General features: G+C 38.1%; 1 protein-coding gene across 2 annotated transcripts in view; it reads right to left on the bottom strand.

Annotated features, from left to right (window-relative positions):
- Window positions 1–8121, bottom strand: part of Tulp4 (tubby like protein 4) — a 318210-nt gene that overhangs the window by 219916 nt on the left and 90173 nt on the right. The gene's annotated exons all lie outside the window — the stretch shown is intronic.

The following is an 8121-nucleotide window of genomic DNA, read 5'->3' as shown; positions in this document are numbered from 1 at the left end:
AAAGAACTTTAAAATACAAAGAACAACATAACTTCTAATAGAATAATGCTATAACTAAAATCGGAGACCCATCTTTACACTTATAATCTATCAAATGGAGCTACTGACTACACTAATGGGTAAAATTAAAGTAATAAAAGGATATGCCCCCATGAACTTCAGTAAAACATACCAGCACCAGGAGTATGATTAGCATGTACCATAGTATTAAGTTTGTCCGTGGCTAAGTATATCTGAATGAAATCATTATCTCTATTCTTTTTCAATACACTGTCCTGGGCCCTGAATATGCAACTTTATCCCTCCAAAATTTCATGGTCACTGTTTAAACAGGCATTCCCTAAAAGGAGACTCAAGAGATTAGTAAGGTTCTAAACTGATTTTCCATATTTGTCAAAGATAGTCCTAAAGAAAAATAAATTTAAGAAGATAGTCCTAAAGATACGAAGCAACAAGGGCCTTTTGTTGTAGGCAGCCAAGTGAGAGAGACCACTGAAAAACAGACTAGAAATACATCTGTTTGTGGATAACTCAGTGGTCGTAATCTGTCATAATCCTCTTGCCCTGCAGTATCAAAAAGCCCAAGAGTGTATGGCTCTCCACCAATCATTACTGTGACTGCATAGTTGTCAAAAACAGTTGGTACATATTCAGATGGAAATTTGTTTGTTGTATAGGATATCAGGAGACATGTTTTACCAACAGCACCGTCGCCCACAACAACGCACTTAATTGTCTGCATTGTGGAAATAGTTTAAATATTTCAAATTTAACGTTCACCTCAGCTCCTCCACCCGGGCGTTGGCCTAGGCAGCCAAGTTAGATAGAAATATTATAGGCAGTCAGACAGGGCCAAGCCCTCAAAGGAGACAGCACAAAAGACAAGATATCTTGCAACTCTAGGAGGGACAGATGCTCCCGCCATTGGCCAGACCTAAAGACCAAAGAGCAAACAAATGCAAACCTCCCTAAAGACAGGCATCCGAGATTGATCATCAACCTGAGGGAGACCAAGAATCATTAATCTGACTACTGCCGGATGGCTACCTGATAAAGTCCTGTTCTACATTCATGCCCCCTTGCTACGTGACTCACTTCCCCATTTGGTCCTGGATTTAATCAATTTTACCTGAGCAATGGTGCTTGTAATCTCACTGGGTGTCCATAGTTTTGTCCAACCTCCTGCCCACCTAAGTGAGTTCCCATTCTCTCCACCTTAGTCCCGCATGGTTTTAAGTCCCTGGAAGAGACAGCTTCCCGGGGACAACACACTCGGGCCCACCTCCTGTCCTCTCTTGGACAGGAGCTTTCTTTCCCTCAATAAATATATTCTGCTCATAACCTCCGTTTGTTCCTAAAATTCATTCTTCAGTTTCAGAGAACACGAACTAGACCAGGTCAGGTCGGGAGATGATTTTTCCCTATGTCATTTGGAGGTTCCCTATATCGTTTGGAGGTCACCCACCAGAGACCAGTTTTTCTCCAAAAGCCTTTATCCTTGCTATTGGCATGTTACAGAGCAAAGCACAATTGTTTTTTTTTTTTTTAGCTTTTAAGTTATCCAGGAGTAATACAATACTAGACAATTTATCTCTAGTAAATCCACCCTTATCTTCCTTCCTACTGACTGAGTTGCAGGCTCACATCACATTCTCTGCAAAGGCTGCAAGTTTGTCTCTAACCTCCCCACTCTCATTCTACAGTATTCTCAAAGGAAACTTTCTTATATGCAGCAATGAATTTCCTCAGATCCTAAAGGGACAGGGCACGGCTGAAGTGACTACATTTCAAACAAGTTCATAAAACATGCTAACTCTGCTGGTCAGAAGAAACTTGAGCATCAATGTGTTATCAGATTAAGTCCCAGCAAGAACCTCTCATAAGAACTAGTTAGTATCATAATAATACTAAGACAGATTTTGCTGTCTTCTCTGTATTGGCATTTGTATCAATGGTTAAAAAGCAACAGTCTGAATAGAGTGATTTGTTCTAATGGGGTTTGTAGATAGGATATCATGTCCGCATCTTGTACAGCAATTAACCACTGGGAGGAATGTATGCAATGTGTTAATTATTGAAACTGTCCTACCAATTTGATTTGAAACTGTCTCATTGCTATTTGTTTATCAATAAAAATATGGAAAAAAAAAAAAAAAAACAGTGATCACACTGCCAGTTCTAGTACTAATCAGAAGAGAAGGACTACTGTATTAGCAGTTCATGAATTGTTTTAAAAGTCAGTTTTACTTCCGAATGTCTTTAATGCAGTGGCAACCTTTTCCAGACAGAATATTGTTGTGATGCCCAATTTGGACTCAAAATTATGATCTTCCTGTTCATTCAGCCTCCCAAGTAGCTGTGAATACAGCCACACATACTACAGATGACCACAGTAAAAATTAATTTGATTAAATATTTGCTGAACATTGATCCCAGAGTTCACCCATACTAAGTACTTCTAATGACTTCTGAAGTATATGTAATCCTGAGGAGAAGCACTTGTGCTACAGTTTAGGTTGCAAATTCTACTAGCTGGTTTTTTTCATGGTATACCATATTTATTGGGAAAAAATGATAAATTATGGTTATTCTGGTTTGGGTACTTGGGAGACATTTTCTTGAACATGAATAAAGTGAGCCCATTACTATAAGGAAAACAACTGACTGTTTGCTGACAATCATAAAAACTGACCTTTAAAGTTAAAATTAGAATTTTAGAAAAATCAGTATCCATCACTAAGAACTTAACAGCTCACCAAAACTTAAAAAGACATTACTCTTATAATTGGGTAAAAAAAAAAAGTACATTTGTATCTTTATTTTGTATTTCATTCTGTGCTACACAGTTTGGGTATGTTTTGTCTTCCAAAGGTTCCTTTACTGGAAGTTTGCTGGACCTGTATGAAGTGGGAACTAGTAGAAGTGACTGTGTTATAACTAACCTAATAAAAGGATCAATGTTGGTCTTGTGTAGTGAATTAGGTCTCACAGGAGTGGATTAGCTCCCAACAGAGTAGTCTGTGGTAAAACAGAGCAGACTATGACAAGCATGGTGCCTTTCTGATTTCTTTTGCTTCCTCTATCACCATGGGACCACTCATAACTGCTTTCGGTATATGAGGCCTTAAACTCACTATCTAGCCCAGACTGGTCTCAACTCAGCAGTCCTCTTACCTCAGTATCCTAAGTGCTGAGATAACAGGCATGCACTGTCATATCCAGTCTTGGTATCATTTGTGTTAGATAAATACAGCATATGTTAATTATAAGAAAAAATGACATGCTACTTTATTATTACTCAAAGTGGATAATGAGGGTGCATCTGGAGGTACTGCAGATCTGTTTCTTGCTTCAACAGTGTTTGGCCGGAACAGACCTGGGGACTCCCACTTTCATCTTCCCATCTACCTTCCAGGTACAAATCTCAGAACCATCTTCTTGCCTATCTCCTCCTTCCAGGACTGGACAACACTGTTTTTTTGTGGGTAGCTCCTTACTCCTTACTCTGTGGGTAGCAACAGTCGTGTACTCTTTCAAGACATGCAGAAACCATCTGAAGATAAGTAAGGTAAAACTTTGGATGCCATGGAAGCTGCCCTGGCCCTGGAGAAGAACCTTAACCAAGCTCTTCTGGACCTTCATGCCTTGGGCTCTGCCAAGACTGACCCCCATATCTGTGATTTTCTGAAGAACCACTTCCTAGGTGAGGGGAAGCTCATCAAGAAGACAGATGACCACCTCACCATCCTCCGCAGGCTAGAAAGCCCCCAGGCTGGGCTAGATGAGTACCTCTTTGAAAGGCTCACCCTTAAGCATGACTAGGAGGTCACAGAACCTAGCAGTCTCTCGAGAGGCTCTGGCATTACCTGGTATCAAGGCTTTGACCTAACCCTCTCCCTCCAGCCACTAGGCAGCTTTCTCACCTTTCTGGAGCCCCCTCCCAAATCTTGGACCAAGAGAAAATAAACACTTTTGCAGGAAAAAAAAAAAGAGTGGATAATGAATACAAATATCTAACAAAAAAGAGGCACAACCTATCATCCTGATATTTGAAGGCTGGAGCCAAGTTTTGTACTGCCATTAATGGAAATAGGTGGTGTTAAACATTCTTCCTTTTTGCCTTCCATTTTCAGGATGGTGACAAAATGAGAGCAGTACCTGATTAGTTTCTAAAGGATGAGCAGATTCAGTGAATACTAGTCAGGGGTATAAAAAGATTAAAAACCAAGTAATCAATTGAAAGCAGGATCTTCAACTGTGACATCTGTACACCACTGCCTATAGCAACATGATTCATGACAGCCAAAAAGAACAATCAACTATGAACAAAATATGGTATTATATACACAATGCAGCAGAATATTATTTACCTCTAAAAAGGAAGGAAATTCTGATACATGCAACAATATGAATAAACCTTGCAGACACTATGGTAAATGAAATAAACCAGTAACAAAACATAAATACCTTATGTTTGAACTTATATGAAGGACCTACAATAATCACATTCATAGAGAATGACTCTCACTAGAAAGGTGGGTATCAAGGGATGAGGGAAGAATGGTGAGTTAGTGTTTAGTAAATATAGAGTGTCCATTTGTGAGATGGCCTATCAATAACAGATTGAAAATAAATCCTCCTCAAATTGGAATGATGTCTTTTTATCATGAACACTGTAATACAGGCCTAAGAGCAACAAAAGCAATGCTGATTTCTATATTCTGGCCCAAACCTGTTTCTGGTAATTACAGCTGATTTTCAAAACATTACTATGATCACTAAAAAACCCATTCCTGCTTTTAAGAGACTATAACCTTAAACTGAATAACAAATGTGTCTAACTGAATTACTATCTGAAGGACTGGAGATCATTAAACAAATTTGCTAGATGCTTCTTCCCTAATTTTCCATTCTATCCAGACCTAATGAACAAATCAAGAGTCCAGAATTTAGGGAAAGTACAATTTAGCAATGGAATGGTACACTGTTGAGAGAATAAATTCCTGAAGGTATTACAAATATACTTGAATTAATCAACCAACAAATCTTAATTGAACATCTATTACACAAAAAAACCCTGTGCTGTATTCTCTGTTTCTCCAGGCTCTGACACTCTACTTTATAACTTGAGTTATACTCATTACTGTTTATATTGGTTATGTAAGCCCCACAAAGTCCAAGGCAGTACTATTTGATCCTTACCAGTTTCATTAGCTGCCTAGAAGTTAGTTTAAATTTGCCTTTAAAGACTGTCTATAGGCAGGGATATATTCATCAGTCTTTACCATCAGACACTTACAAATATTTGGAAATGCCTACATAGGTGAAAAGCTGTAATGCCACAGCAAAGATAATGGGGTATAATGATGACTATATATTTGCTATCTTTACCTCATAATTCCTGTTTTTTGTTTTGTTTTGTTTTTTGTTTTTGTTTTTGGCGGAACCGGGGATTGAACTCAGATCCTTACGTTTGCCAGTCCAGGACTTATCCTACTGAGTCATCTCCCTGGCCCCTACCTCATAATTCTTAAAACACACTAGTAAAATAAGTACATATATAGATGATTATGCCCAGGATAATTCCAAAGATAAAATTACATAGTATCAAATCATTTTACCACTGACTTGTACTATAAATTTTAACTGTGCAGCTGACAGAAAGTTCTGTCTTGATTTAGAACACTACCAGCTCCTTTAAATGTAGTGCAAGGAGCCCTGAACATGTGAACACATACACAGCATAAAGGTCTTGTAAAGACCTCATTTGTACTTACTCTGAACTATAAACTCCTAAAGAGAAAACATGTTTTACTCCAATTTGAATACTATCTAAAATTTCTACCAGTAACTATGTACAATTAAGTTTTCAATACGGTACTGAACATGTCACTGTGCCCCAAAAGAGCTTTTAGGGAAATTAGAAACAGTAAGTATACAATAAATTGAATAAGGTTCTCCATATGAACCCCAGATCAAAAGTAGCCCCACAAACTGAGGGTAGCGGTACACACCTGTGATCCCAGTATTCTGGAAGCTCAGTTTCAGAGATCGCAAGTCTGAGCCCAGCCTGCAATACTTAGTAACTTAGCAAGACCCTATCTCAAAATTTAAAAAAATCAAGGGGCTTAGTGCAAAGGCCCTGGGCTCAAATGCTAGTACACATTCCCACCAAAAAGAAACCACAGCCATTCAAAGTCAAAATCTCCTGAAAGCCTAAGGCTGACAAGCATCATACCCTATGTGAGTTAAAAGAATCCGAGAAGACCACGTGTACAGTACAACATTCAGAGAACTGAATAACATGCATTTTCATAAGACGTTACCCCCTATTTACTTTCTATGCCTGATTTAAAAAACCAGTTCGAAGAACAAGAACATATGTATAAATAAAAGAAAGGAATGGAGTTTGAAAAACAAACAGGTTGATTCCTATTAATTTTAAAGAGAGTGGAGCTAGATATTTCTTGGGAGTTTGAAACTTAGATGTTAAAACACTATGACACCGCATAGAGAATTCACTAGTATCAAAGTTAAGGTATGTTAATTTTAAGAGAGTATTTCATTTATTAAAGTGACAAAAACTGAAGAAAATTACAATACCCAATGTCATATACTACACAGAGACATGAAACAGCAATTCAGTGATACTATTTAAAAGACGAGGGGCTGGGGAGATAGCTCAGTAGAATAAGCACTTGCCTGGCTTGAGTTCAATCCCCGGTTCCACACACACACACACACACACACACACACACACAAGACGTAAAATGCCGCAAGCCTTTTTATTATTCATCAGTTTTACTTCAGAATTTTATTACAAGGAAATAATTTTGGATTACACAAAGACTTAGTTGTAAAAATTTCCACCACAGCATTTTTATAAAAGTCTAAAATGACCTATACATCTAAAATGAAACATTTGGTGCATACCTGTAATTCCAGGACTTAGAAGGCTGAGGTCAAGGCCAGCCTGGGTTACACAGGGAGCCCAAGGCCAACTTAAATTACATAGTAAGACCTTGTCTGAATAAATTAAATATTTAAAATGAGATACTAGGGCCAGGATGATAGCTTGGTGGTCTAAGCGCTTGCCTGGAAAAACCAAGGACCCAGGTTCAATTCCTGGTACCACATGCCATGCCGGCCCTGCACCAAGCTGTCTGCCCAAACTGGACATGGTGGCGCACACCTTTAATCCCAGCACTGGGAAGGCTGACACAGGAAGATCACTACAATTCTGAGCTGCATTGTGAGATGCTGTACCAAATAAATACAAACATACATTGATTAAAAATAAACCATAAAATGAGATACTATTTCAATAAATTTGATAGAGACATAAAACAGAATACCACCCAAGATAGGCATAGTGATACATGTTCATCATCTTAGCACTTAAGAGACTGAGGCAGGATACCTGAAGTTCAAGACCTGCCTGGGCTATACAGTGAATTTAAGGCCAGCATGAACTACATAGCAAGACTTTGTCTCCAAAAAATAAAAGACCATTAAAAATTATACTTTAGAAGAATATAAAATGGAAAAATGTTCTCAGTAACCTAGTAGGTAAAAAGTGAAATTGCCTATTACATTTCCCTGTCCTTTACTAATAACCATATCTTAGGAAAATAATACAAAACCAAAATTGTTAATTGCTGAACTCACAGGAAAGTTCCCTTGAGGGAAGCACATACACACAATTATAAGAGAAAGCCAGAGTCATCTAATGGATCAATGCAGATATAAGCACTGGAAACATAACTAAGCATATGCAACCTTCACAGTTTTTTTAAAGCTAACCTCACTGTTACCACTAAAAGACCCATGTCTTAGAAAACCACTCAGTTTTAGGAAAGCCACACACACATCCAAACTTCAGTCCAATTACAAGAGTTAAGTGGGAGTGAGGATAAAACACATTTAACAAGCCCTCACTGGATCTGAGCCTCTCTTGGTGCTAAGTCTGAGCACATGCAAATCTTATCCACAAACCAACATTCCCAATTTAAGATCTACATATGAAGTTCAATCAAAAATCTGCTGAAACATATCAATACAATGAGCTGTAAAAGGCTCAAGTCAATAACTTCTGAGGATAACCCACTAATATTATAGACT

This window comes from Octodon degus, unplaced genomic scaffold, assembly GCF_000260255.1.
Source record: "Octodon degus isolate 3935 unplaced genomic scaffold, OctDeg1.0 scaffold00024, whole genome shotgun sequence".
NCBI lineage: Eukaryota > Metazoa > Chordata > Mammalia > Rodentia > Octodontidae > Octodon > Octodon degus.
This window is presented reverse-complemented; position numbering and strand designations above follow the sequence as displayed.